Source organism: Uloborus diversus, chromosome 4, assembly GCF_026930045.1.
Source record: "Uloborus diversus isolate 005 chromosome 4, Udiv.v.3.1, whole genome shotgun sequence".
NCBI classification, from domain to species: domain Eukaryota; kingdom Metazoa; phylum Arthropoda; class Arachnida; order Araneae; family Uloboridae; genus Uloborus; species Uloborus diversus.
The window spans coordinates 133,140,231-133,154,787 of NC_072734.1; the positions used below are offsets into that span (position 1 = coordinate 133,140,231).

Genomic DNA, 14,557 nt, shown 5'->3' on the forward strand with positions numbered 1-14,557 from the left:
AGGAGAGAGCTCTAAAAAGTAGGAAAAATAGGAACTCTTTTGGGTCTGCATTATCTTTCTGTTTTAAAAGTCGCAGGGAATGAAATGTAATAAATAATTAAACCGATATCTGAACAGTTTGATATCATCAACTAGAGCCGAGAAAAGCACTCAGTAATCAGAAGAACTGCTTTCAGTACGGAATCCACAATAATTTCTATTTGTTTCGACTTTATTTTGAGAACACTTTTGTATAATTAAAGCTGTAAGTAGAATTAAACTTAAAGTGTATAAAATTGGTTCTGATTTAATGAATAATGCAAAGAAATAAATATTTTCACTCATGTCAGCATGGCGTGAATTGTCTATCACGGATGGAAATATGAGAAACATTATGACTTGGGTAATTTGATCATATGTAGGGGAAGATGAAGCGCCTTGGGACATGGCCCACCTTGGGACACCATAAATTTCTGCTTTAATTTTGTAAACAAATTGGTTTTCTTAAGACATCATCGATGGCTGCAGGATCTACTCTTCAGTATACTTTAGAATTTCTTACATGAACAGTTAAAGACTGATCTAATTTTCTTTGTTTTGAGAGGTTTGGAGTTTGATTGATAGGTGGTTTCACTATTACATTTCTTAAGTAGGAAATGAAATAATTTCAAGCAGAGCATGTGGGAATTAAAATATGTCCTTTTATAATAATTTTAAGGTTTTTAAAAAGTTGATATATAACAATCCAAGTGGGGCAGGTTGGGACACTGTTCAAAGCTGCTCCACCAGTATACAGTACAGAAAAAGCTTATTTCTGTACCGGATAAATCTGATGAGTTTAAAATCAGAGCTGTCAACTGCTACGAAAAAATCGTAGTTTCTACGAATCGCAGCTTTGAACTGCGACCCTACGAAAGCGAGTCCAAAAATTACGATTTTTTTTTTTTTTTTTTTTTTGAGCAATCACGATTGCTTATTGCTTTCATTTAACTGTTTCGAGGTCCTATCATTTTACTTTCCCGCCAGCACCTTCTGCAGCATCACTGTCTACCGACCGCCTCACGATGCTGCTCCTCTAGCGAAAACCGTCTCCAGGTTACGTCAATATCCTACAATTACACGCATACATACACGCACGTACACACACACAAACACATACATACACCTACACACACATACACAAACACACACACGCATACATACAGACACCTACACATACACACACACGCATACCATACAGATACCTACACATACACACACACCTACACACAATTACCCACACACTCATGCCTGCACACAGACATAAACACACATGCCTACACACACATCAAATACCCCCTACACACAAACACACATGCCTCCCCCACACACACAAACACACACGCCTACATACACACAAACATTCGTGATTGCAAAAAACATAATTTGAATTCAAGAGGTCAAAATTCAAATATTTTTTTTTTTTTTAATTTATAATCCCAAGAATGCAAGAAAATAAAATCATAAACTGCATGGAAACTAAACCGGTAAGTTCAGAAAATCAAACTTCTACACGTGTGCTGCTGGTTTAGTTTTCATGCAGTTTATGGGTTCTTCGGCAAAAAAGCGGAAAAACTGCCAAAAAAATCGTGAAGAATTTAAAAGCACTCGGCCATTCCTTATTTTATCTTTAAAGGCGGGTTATGCAAGATATACTATTTGCAATAGCGATTTTTCAGTTGAACGTGGTGATCGTAATGATTGCCTCAAGCATGTTACTTCAAAAAGACATGCCGACCAGGTGAAAGTTACGGCTAATAATCAAGAATTTATCATCTTAAAATATCCAGTATAAAATCTTTTATTCCGTATTAATATGTTCTGTATCATATTTGAAATTCATTAAGTATCATTTATTTTGTTCTTTATAGTACTGTTGACAATGCATTGCTGTTTGATTCTGAAGCAGCGTCCACGCCCCCCCCCCCCCCTACCACGCCGCAAAATGCAGCTGGGTCATTCCATACGAAATGAGCAAAATTCGCAAAAAAGTGGTGGCCGCATGGTAACGGATTTTTATGAAATTTGGTATACAGGTTCCTTTTATGCCTAATATAAAAATATCTAAAATATTTTTGCTTAAAATTTTTTATTTGACTAGTTACATGCGATTGAAAATTGGTCAAATTGAACAGCATTCTCATAAATGCTAAATATTGCACTTTTGAACGCTTGTACTTTATTAACTATTTAATGAAAACATAAAAGTTATATGTTGTTGCAATCTATAGAGTAGGGTAATTTATCTGATATCAGGGGCATTCCAAGGTATTTTTGACATTTATGTAGAGTCCGTAACGTGACCTTTTTTGCCATAACTTTTTAGTTTACTGTTTGATTAGCATATTATTTTATTTTGATCTTTTCCTACCAACACACCAGCTCAAATTAAACTAATTTGCAAATTAAACGGTAAATTAAAAAGTTATGGCAAAAAAAGGTCACGTTACGGACTCTACATAATTTTAAAAATACCTTGGAATGCCCCATCAGTAAAATTTTCAAAGTTATTATAGTTAACTTTTAACCGAGTTTCAAAAACTGAAAATATTTCAATTTTCTCATAATTAAGCATTTTATTTTTTAATCTCAATCTTTAAGGAATGCATTAGCTTTGATGCAATTAATACTCAATAATGTGCTAAGTATCATAAAAGAAGTACTTTACTTTTGAAGTTGTATTTTAACTCCTTTGTCTTCAAAATCAGTTTTAAACTCAGTGACATTTTGTAAAATGATGATTTTCCCCTTCACATACACACAAAAATTCAAATGAGGGAAAATTCAGACAACTTTAAAATTTTACAAGAATATAGAGCTGTGTTTCTACTATTTGCTTGAAGAAACTCGAAATTGGTTTTTGATTTCCAAACGTAAAATAAAATTCAGAAAAATAGCTTTTTTTTTTTTTTTTTTTTTTTGTTTTATGGGTCAAAACCATACAGGTTCGACGGATGGGTGCGCTCGACCATTTTTAATTTTTTTTTTTTTAAATTCATATTCCTAAAAGCTGCATATGAAATATGTTTAAAACCACTGTTTATTTTTTCTCTCAACTGGACCTTTGATTTTTTAGAGGTCATCAAAAGTGATTTTCGTAGTCAAAAATAGACCTTTGCATTTTGACCCATATCTATTTGAATTACATTTATGACAGTTAATTTAACGCTTTGATGTAAAAGTGCATAAGTTGATAGCCTTTCATGCTGAGTTACGTAGCTGTAAGTTAATAATTAAAATAATGGCAAGAGGTTAAAGTTCAAGACCAAATGTAAAAATTTTACTCATTTCAAAGCGGGATAACTCACGTAGGGGACGGAAACACAAAATGAAATACGACAAAAACGAATCACTGGAACCATGCTAAAAATAATATATATAACTGTTGCTGTGTATTTGTGCACCCTTTATGGATTACAGCCCCTCAAAAATCGGAAAAATGACGAAAATGACATTTTTAGACCCCTATAAACCAAAAGGGGATGGAATTAAAAATAAAATTTCCTGGCCAATTGAATATTCCGTTCAAGTACTATACATGTTATACATATTGTTTTTTGTATTTGGTTTGTAAAAGAGATACAGGTCTTTGAATTTAAGCACTTTTGCTAGTCAATTCACACACTAAAACAGATTTTATTTTAATTTGATAACTTAGAAATATTTGAACATGAATGAGTAGTTTATACTGTATGGATTGACCCTTATGTGAAATTACGAGAATTCAAAGAATTAGATAAACGACTAAATGATGCAAAAGCAAGTAAAACTAACATTTATTTTAATTAAAAAAATGTACATTTCAGACTGTACTTCTTAAACATGCTTTTGAGAAAATGAAACACGAAAGAAATGGTTAGTTTCGCTAAACTTACAAAATAAAAAGAAGTAACTAATGAAATTTTACCTTAGTTCAAGTTACTCAAGTTACTCTAGTAACAAAAATACGCTGATACCAATGATTAAAATTTAGTAGCATCTAAAAGACACTTCAACATGTTACGTAAAAAAATTGAGTAAATTTAGAGCATTCCCTCATCTTCAAAAAAACATCTGAAACAGAGGAAAAAATGAAATTTTTGGAAATTTTCGAATTTTTAAAGTATAATTTCGTCATCAAGAAATTCATAAACAGTTACTAAATTAGAGCAGGTAGTTAGTTATAGATAGTTTTTCAATCTGAATCATTTTTAGTTATTTTTTCATTAAAAGAGCTAGAAGAGTGATTTAAAATCTGAAGTAAATTGGCAAAATTTCAATCTTTGTTAATATCTCAGATTCAAAAAAAGATCCGAATAAATTTTACTTTGCTCTTTCTCGATAGAGAATATTTATAGAATGCGGAAATATTTATTTTTTAAGTGTACGTTTATAACTTATGGAGTTATTGAGTCACAAACTGGTAGCAATGGACTCTGTAAATTTAGGCTTAGTGTAAGCATCAACTTCTAATTTCAATAACAAAGCAACAAACAGTTTTTATACTTCCATACTTTGCATTCCCTCATAGATATGTATGGTTTACCTAAATAAAAATTTTCATTGAAATCTGTGACATGTCAGCCACAGCTGATTTGCTCATTTCGCATGGAATGACCCAGATACGATTTTGGATTTTCAAAAGTTGGCAGCTCTAGTTTAAATGAGCTAAAATTGAGAAAATGACTACTGTTATACAGAAAATTGACTTTTCTTTCTCGCTAAAGTTTTAAAATATTAAAATAACAGAAAGGGTGAGATCTAGAAAAGAAAGTAGGAAGTTCCCTGCTGTTGATGCGCCTGCTCTTGAAAAAGCAGCAGAAACTTCTTAGTGATAAGATTTCAATTGTTTAAGATGACAACTTTAGGATTATTGCTAGTGTCCCAAGGTGCCCCACCTAGTGGGGTTGGGCCATTGTAATGACTTTTTTAATTTTTTATGAAAATTTAATTTGATGGAGTGAAATAAATTTTGGGAGGGAGTAAAATAAATTTTCATTGAAGCAAAAACGTCTAAATTGCATGAGTAGCTAAGTTTAGTGAAAATTAGTTTGAAAAGAAAACCAAATTTCTAAGAATCATTATCTAAAAAGTGTCCCAAGGTGCCCCAGCTTCCCCTAAGTAAAGCTGGTAGAAAATATCGTATGATGCTTGCTGATTGAAACAAAAAAATAATGCAGCTCCAAAAATACTTATCCGATTTTAATAAAACAAAATCTAAATTATGTTAAAAAAACGAAGAAAAATTATTTTTTAAGGGAAAGAAATGTGAAAAAATAGTGTCACCGAAAATTGTACCATCTACATTCCTATTGTATTTACTTTTCACAAAAAGTTTTTTTAGACGGATTTACAGCACAATCATATGGCAGATAACCGCCAGATTGTTACATAACTCGATCGAAACAACTAACCTTTTCCTCCAGTACTTGATTCTTACGAAATAACAAAAATAAGATAAGCAATAAGTTATTGCAGAAATTCTTTAATGCTTCCGGATTTTTAGAATCACGATTAATAAGTCAAACAAATTTTCTCCAACTTACCATCAGTAACGAAAATCGGCAATCGAATTGAAAAATCTGTACATGTCTCTTCACTGCAATAAGACACATATAGCAGAAAGCTGTATTTACAGGGAAGCGAATGCTAAGCCGCTGCCAGCTTCGTCGTTGGGAATGCAGTTGTCTTCATACATAGAAATTTCATACGCTTTGTCAACAAGAATGTTAAGAATGAATTTTTCCAAATCAAAGTTAACTATCAAATGCTCATGCTTGCCTAAAATGTTCGTTTTAAAGGAGTTCAGAAGAAAAAGTGTAAACGAAAAAAGACCAAGAAAGAAAACCAAGCTATAGCCACTATGTGTCCCAGATAACTTATTTAAAAAACTAAAATTCTCACAAAAAGTGCACTAACTAATCGATAAATAAACATGAAATCGGAACCATAGAGGGAATTTCTAAATGGTCCATTTTTGCGATTGTCATTCGCTGAAAATATTAATAGATGAATAAACACTAAATTTACTTGAGATGTTTTTTCTTTCCTTTTTTTTCCCCCCTAAGGGTTTTCTGTTGCAATTTTTAAACTCATTATTTGGTGTACAACCAGAGTATCAACTCACCTCCAGAACCCCATGTCCAAAAAAAATTTCACGCTGTATTTTTTTTTCTTTTTTTTTAAATCTCAGAAACACTGCATGTTGCGTACGAGTCGCACTACATATATCGCATAAAGAAACATCCAATATTATTTATATTTAATCAAGTTACACCCACAGATATAATTAAGATTAAAAGTGAAAATATGTATGCATTAATATGGATGTTTGTATTCCTGGGGATGCACAGCACACATTGATTATAAATTTCTGGATATAGTAATATACAACGTGGATGGTGCGTCTCTAGAAATATAAATATGTTACATCAATGTTTTATATTATAAGCACAATTGATTTAACTTTTAATTTCAATTATATCTGTAAATGTAACAGAAATAAGTATTTAAAAAAAGTAAATTCATTTGAATTTTGAAATTTTGAATTCAAATTTATGTTTTGCAATCACGAATTGCGACAGGGCCAAACTCATTGGAGTTATTGTTTCTAGAAATGACTCCTGTCTCCCCAAGACTGCCCGTCCTCCTGGGCGGTTACATGTGTATAGTTGTGTGTGTGTATAAACCAGTGTGTATGCACATAGGCGTGTGAGTATGTGTATGAGCGTGCATGTGTGTATGTATGTGTACGAGCTTGCGTGTGTGCAGGACATGGACGCCACCGACCAGAAGAAGCAGATTCTGGGGATAGTGCTCAGGTCTAGAGGAGCCGGGCCTGCAGTGGACAGTGGGCGGGAATGCTGCAGAGGGAAGCAGGGGAAAAATAAAATCAGCGTAATGTCAAGGACAGTCAAATGAGAACAATAAGCAATTGTGATTGCTCAATAATATGGGAAGTTTCTGTATTGGAGACACCGAAAGATAAGTGAAAAATCGCAACACAAATCCTTAGAAAAAAAAAGAGTTTTTTTTATATTCAATGGGGGGAATAGCCTCATTAGTCTCCTAAATTGTTACAAATGTTTATGCTTTTGTACTTTTTACCTTTATAGCCCCTCTAAAGGATGTACATGCTCAATGTAATGCTACCTCTCCGTAAAAATAATATACCTGCAAAACAGAAGAAAACTGAAAAACAATTGGGGGCAGCATTTCCAAAAAGCTAGATGTGATGTTGGTCATTTTACATAAGGATGAGCAAGAATTTTGACAGAATCATTTAAGGTTTTTCTCTATTTTTAATGGAGAACTACTGCTTTAAACTGAATATATGTACCTAGGAGGTAGGAGGTAAAGGGTCCTTTTCTTTTTCTTTTTTTTTTCTTATTCAAAATTGAGATTTAAGCTCCACCCATATTCAACTTTTTATGCTGTATCTGGAGGTATAAAAAACTAAAATTTTAAAAAACAAACTTTTATTAAGTGCATAAATTACAATCCAGTAATATAAATCTTGCGAAAAAAACTCATCCCCTGGATAATTTTGCTTTTGCCAGGGCTGTGGAGTCGGAATGATTTTGGGGAAAAGAAGTCGAAAGTTGAAAATTTCAAGAGTCAAAAGTCAGTCATTTTCCCTCAAAGCCTGCCACTCTGCAGCGTGCCTGCATAGTAGGACTTGAACTGATTTTGGGGTAAAAGAGTCAGAGTTGATTGTTTGTAAGGTTTTCCACAGTCAGAGTCAGCTTTTTCCCCTCTGACTCTGCAGCTTTGTTTTTTGTGACTTAATGCCCATACAGATATACATCCTTTTACAGGAAAGTGGACAAATAAAAATGGGAAACTGTCTAGTTTTTAGATAAAAATTTATAAAGAGTAATTAAACTTATTTTTAAAATATCCAGTTATTTTTTATATTTTTTTAATTTGACTGTTTTTAATCCGGTTTTAATGGAAAAAAATCGAAAATAAAATGTTATTATAAGCAAAGTAAACTTTTTTTTAAATTAAATTTAATTAGATTTTTAAAAAATAATTTTTTTAATTAAAAAAACATTTATTGATTAGTCAAACATATTTTCTCCAACTTACCATCAGTAACGAAAACTTTCGAACAGTTGGTATTACTTTCATATTATAACACTATACCTAATTTTCTTTTTTCCCTCCACTTTTTTGTATTTATTATGTACTAGTGGTACCCACACGGCTTTGCCCGTAGTAGAAAATTAAAAGGTCTTTTGGTTCGCCTGTATATTTATAAAAAATCTATAGTGAATTTCTCGCCAATTGGCTTGCTCATGTTACGGTTTCACATTATGATAACTTGATAATTTACTCCTCCATCTTATGATAATTTTGCTCGGGGAAAATGTTCTTAAAATTGGAATAGAAAAAGAACAAAATGGAATGTTCGAAAAATCGCTTCGAGGTGCACACCTTCATGCTACAAACTAACTTTGTGCCAAATTTCATGAATCGGCCAAACAATCTAGGCACTATGTGCGTCACAGACATCCAGAGACTTTCAGCTTTATTATTAGTAAAGAAAGAAAAAGACTACTTTTATGCTTTAAAATTGAAATATGAATTTTATTTTAAAAACTCATAACACTTTTATGCAATTTTTTTAAGTTTTAAAACTTTAACAAATAAAAAGTATTATTCATTTTATTCTGTTTACAATGATAATATAAGTTTATTAGTTTTTATTTCTAAAGAGAAGTGAAATTCACTACGGAACAATGAGATCGAGCTTCCAATGAGTTTACAACAGCACTTTTAGCACCTATTCCTTTACCGGTAAGCAATCCTTCCTATACTTTTTTAACTTATGACAAACAACTCAAAAAACAATTATGTCCTCATTATGTGACTACCAAAAACTTTAAATTGAAAATGGATCGAAGCTTCGGTCTGGCTGAATCATGAGCTGTGATTCGGCTGCTTCAGCCTGAAACAATTTATGTTGCGAATTTTCTTTTACCATTATTTATATAAGATATTGTCTTTTAAATTAAAAATCCTACCTTATGATAAACCATAACAGAAATGTGCATTTGATTTTAAAATTTGCGTGTACTGAAACCTTGGAGCCAGAATTCTTTCAACAATTAATAAAATGTTTATTAACAATTTATTCTGTTGAAAGTTACATTATGTTTCTTTAGTTTCTAATTTTACTAAAATACTTAAGTTTTAAAACAAAGCTATATAAAAATGTACTGCATTAAACATTCTTCAAATATTTCTAGCCTTGAAACGTATACCGATAGTGATATTGTAACAAATGTATACAAGGTGATTTATGTAAACAAGGGGGGATGTGTGACAAATGGGCATCCTTAAGTAATTTGTTTTAATATTATATTTTATTTTATAGTAATAGGCACAAAAGTTTAGTTTTTTAATAGATGCATTAATCTGTCAACATATTTTAATTTATTTTGCATTCATTGATAAGATTATCAACAATAAACCAGGATTGTAAAACATGCAGATAATTGCCAATACGTAAATTAAAGCTACATTTTAATTAATTACTTTATTTTTTTGTGCAAATCAAAATATGAGAAAGCGTCCAGCCCATTAGTACCATATCTTCCCTAGAGCTATATTTTAAATATGTGTTCTAAATAATTAAAATTCAAAAATTTATTCCAGATTAAATGATTAACTTACAAAAAATTTCTAGATTAATACTTGGAAATAATAGATTAAAATTTGATCATACCAATTCGTTACTATAAACTTTTAACTTTTTAACTGTAAAGAGCATGCCTTTAATTTTCCACATTATGCCTTCATTACTTATTCTGACAAAAAATTAGAAACATGTACTTTTCTGGTACTACCAGTGCAAAGCAAAAGTAAATTCCTAATTGGTGATACGTATTAATAAAAAAAAAAAAAAGAGTTAGCTGAAATGTTGAAAAAACTAAAAGCAGTTATATGGAGAATTACATGATGCTATATGCATTTATTGTGCATTTAATGCTAAAATTCATCATACAGAGCAGCCAAAGCCTCGGTATTCGGCGCTTCTCGGCCAAATTGCAATCTCTACTTTAAAGTATGAGCATTTGAGTACATTATTATTCAAAAAAGTTCAAAATGTAATCTATTTTACACGGTTTGTTACTCCATTAACATTTTCCAGATTCTTTAATCCAAAATCACTGCTCCTGAAACTAAAGTGAGCCATTCACCCAATGCTATGACAGGGATGCCCATCCCCCTCCCCAAAGAAGCACACTCTCAAATGCTACAGAGAACCCCTCTAAGAACAAGACTTCCAAAATAAGATCAAAACAACCATAAATAACTCCCCGCCCTCCCACCTCAAATTTCAGTAGTGGAGCGCAATCTGCACCGTGAACACCCTCTCATGGGCAACCCTAACTAGAATGTGAAAGTGATGGTAAACATTTCATAAATAACTTTATTCATGTAAAATAAGCATTTAAATAATTTACAAAAGCAAAAGTATTGAAATATAATAACATTGAAGCATGTGTCAAATAAATAATAATGTTTAATAACTGCATTTACTACAGATACCTACATTATGCATATGCTGAAGCTCAAAGTTACTTCAAAATATGTAGATGGACAAATATTCAATAAGGAACAAAGCTCACAAATACATGAAATACACCGCCAGCTCAGTCTATTCCAGCCGAGGACTGCAGTTTCGTGCTTGTTAGCACTCATCAGCCCGGCATAGGCACGAAACTGCAGTCCTCGGCTGGAATTGACTGAGCTGGCGGTGTATTTCATGTGTTTCTGACGTAGCCCTGGCTATAGGGCGGTAACTTATTGGATAAAGCTTACAAAGTTTTTGGACCCCAGTCCAGTAAGAACCTCTCTAATCAGATCCTGAGCGTAAGTAAAATCTAATACACAATATATTTTGGCTAACAGAAGAAATTAATTTAATTTCAATGTTTTTTTTTTTTCTGCAGAAAAATTTAATCCGAGGATGAAGTATAATTTTATAGAATATTTAAATGCAAGCATTTAAATATTTGAAGATGCTTTGAAGATGCAGCAGACACTTTTAACATAAATTACACTTATTTACCGATATTCTTTTTTTTTTTTGGCTTTTTGACCACTTTTTGAGGATGAAGAAGTTTTTTTTTTCTGTGGAAATTTCAAAGAATTTTCTGTTTGCCAATCAATTTGCCACATTATAAATTTTTCCGCTGAATTTACGATTTTATTGCATTTGGCGCAGTCCCTGCATTGAGTACATAACCTTCGACTCCCCCCCCCACTCCCACACCTCGAAAAATATGAAATGATGAGTCTGGCGAAAAGGTGATACTCCTGGAGAAGATAAGTTTTACATTGCAACAGTACTCTGATGTAAATAACATGGGAGGGGGACAATGATGGCTTCTTTATATAAACACATGAACACTCAAGGGAAGAAAAGAAACAATTTCTTAAAAATTTAAATAAAAGATGACTCAACACACTACCACATAGATTTTTGTTAATTTCCATTTAGAGATTTTCTCTCATTTCTTTTTCTTTTATGAATGCGATAATACAGTCAACTCTTAATAACTCAAAGTCTCAAGGAACCGGCTAAAACGTTCCGATTTATTAATAGTTTGAGTTATAGGAAGTTTCCACAATAATTTCAAAAGCTTGGGACCCAAGGAAAACTTTAAGATAAAGGAATATTCAAGTTATTGAAATCCGACTGTACATAGAGGATGGCTGGTTACTAAACGTTCTTGATTCTTTATTGCACTTGCGATGCAAAACTCAGCTTGAAAATGGTTTATAGTTTCAAAAGCATACGAGAAGCAGGAGAAAAATACCTCTGTACTACTCATCAAAATCTTTCAATATTAGGTTATCTGTAAAACTTTACCATCAAGAGAGCGAGTTATCAGAACTATCTTAATGCATGGTCAGTACTTAAGTGTTAGGATCAGGAGGTATACCCAGACAGAGGAGGGAGGGGGGATTTGAGTCTCCTTCTAAAACTCGGAAAATTTCCTTATTTTTTGACCAAAGAAAAAGATTAAAACTAACCATATCACCCTTTATTTTTATTTTTTTTCGTAGCTTTGCCATAGTTGAAGCTGCTTACATTGCCTCCTTTTCCACTTTATTTTCATTCATAAAAAGTCCTTTAAACACTACAGTCAACCCTCATTATATGGTTAATCTGTTTCAGAATCTACCGCAAGAAGTGAATTTCTGTGTAATAGTATTCTTTATTAATTAATTGAATATTTTCCTAAAAGAGAGTCGAAAATTGGCCCATACAATCTTATAAATTCATTTTTTTTTTGTATAGAGTTCTTGCTCACTAGACATGAAATAGCAACCTCACACTTCTATTACCAATAGCCAATACCATAGTAAGGTAAAAATATGAAGTATGAGCGCACACAACTAAAAACTGCAAGTATTTAAAACAATATAAACAGTGGGTAGGTAAAATTTTCGGTAATGCAATGCTTATTTTCCTTTCAAGCATGTATCCATGAAAGCAAGAGATTAATTTCAGTAATTTAACAACATTTTCAAGATAACCATTGTTTAATGTTGATATTAATTAAAAATTTTTGAGCAAAGTACATAATTGCAGCAAATGTATCCATGACAGCATGCTCGTCTACATTATCTAGGTATGCCCAGTGCCTTACATAAAATATGAGCAAGTAAGGAAAATAAGAGGTTATGAGCTTCACATTATTACTATTAGTGCACTAAAATAGACATACATACACAATTCTTACACACTACCAATAACATGAAAATAGTGCAACCTCAAAGATAAGTAAGTATAAGAGAGGCATATTATCTCTCCCACCTGCCTTTGCATTCTTTAAAGGTTTTACTGCTTGAAAAAATATAAAAAAAATTGAACACCATTTTCAAATGCAATTATATGCTCCCAATAAATATATAGACTCTCCACTAAGAGTTCAGTGGTTAAAAGCAGATAGCGGTTTTTATGTAAATCCCCATCTATCAAATGGCTTTAATGAGCCCTTCGAACAACTTGTCTTAGTTTAAAACAATATTCTGTAATCCTCTTGTGAGAAAGAATTAAGAAGATCCTATTAGAAAAGGTTAATGAATTTGAATGTATATTAAAAAAAAAAAACGCGATAGAGTGAAACCGCGAAAGTCAAAGCGTGAAGTGACGAGGAAGTACTGTATGATTTTTAAGATTCACTATGAAAGGAGCGAAGACAGATTTAACATTCTAACTGCCCTCTTAATCGAAAAAAAGCAAGATAAATAACTACTTAAATTCAAAAAAAGGAGTATTGATTTGTCTGCCTCAAAAATGAATAAATAAATGAGATAAAAATGCAATAAAAAGTATCTATAAGTTAATTTTTGAAGTTTGTTTTATGAACCTTCATTTAAATGACTCACGAGTGCCCACTGGAGGAGGCGACAAAAGATTTTAATTAAATAGCTAGTTTTTAAATAAAATACTATTCTAAAATGTGTTCATTTCAATTTTTAGGGTAATATTTTATTTATACTGTAATAAAAAAAAAAGCATAAGTTAACCCTAGCAAGACGGAAGGGGCCTGTGTAGCCCTTGGCAAGTTTGTAGCACAAAAAATAACTTTCTGACTTTTCATAATATGAACCTTTTTTGAGTGTTGATTTAATATATCAGTCATTAGCCTAATAGAAGTATAGTAGTGAACCTTATGCATACATTAAGTACAGGCGGGGCCACAGTGGCACCTGAGGTATTTTACAACAAAAAAAAAATTCTTTTCTTCTAATTACTCTAGCATGAAAAAGTGCTATTCACTCTAGTTTTACATTTATCTTCCTATATTTTCAGTCGGATAAAATTCTAAATGCTGTGAACTATCTACCTACCAGCCAGACTGTAGAGATCGCTCTTTGAAAGAGACGCTAACATTCTACATTTTGGCATGAAGAGATAATATCAAAAAAATAACACTATGGATTCAGTTCATGTTCAGTCATTAGGGGAGATGTGTGCGCAATGTGAACTCACTCAGAAAGAAATTTATTAAGAATTCACTCAAAAATCAGGAAGGGCCAAACTGGTCCCTTTACTCTTTCTATGCATAACAGCAAATTTCAGTCTTTCTATTTGTTAAATACACTGCTACAAATAAAGCTACTCATCTTATCAAATTCCTGAACCTGTCTCTAAAAAATGTCTTGTGTCCAATTCATTTTTGGTACAAAATTTTCATAATTTAGAATGTAAATGTTGATTATCTACAGATTAAGCCATTTCTTCTCAGTCATTTGCTTAAACCTCCAACAATTTTGAAAAGTTTTAAACTGTCTGAACATAAAGCTAAAAGATAAAAAGCAAAAAAATGTAAGATAGAAAGAATAATTAAAACCTAATACAATGAGACGAATATGTGTTTATGAGCAGCGCATAGCTTGATGGAAATTAAGTTGCACTATTTATTTTTTAAACAAAAAATACAATCATTCACAGAAAATTTCTTAATTTTATAAACTGATTTGATTGAGATCGAATTTATACGATGAAAATTTGCACGTTTCTTTGTATGCA

At 32.0% G+C, this 14,557-nt stretch overlaps 2 protein-coding genes across 2 annotated transcripts in view; one reads left to right on the top strand and one right to left on the bottom strand.

Moving 5' to 3' along the window:
- Positions 1 to 14,557, top strand: part of LOC129221481 (uncharacterized) — a 317,098-nt gene that overhangs the window by 263,994 nt on the left and 38,547 nt on the right. The gene's annotated exons all lie outside the window — the stretch shown is intronic.
- The window catches only part of LOC129221479 (G protein-coupled receptor kinase 1-like), a 205,165-nt gene that overhangs the window by 189,535 nt on the left and 1,073 nt on the right, over positions 1 to 14,557 (bottom strand). The gene's annotated exons all lie outside the window — the stretch shown is intronic.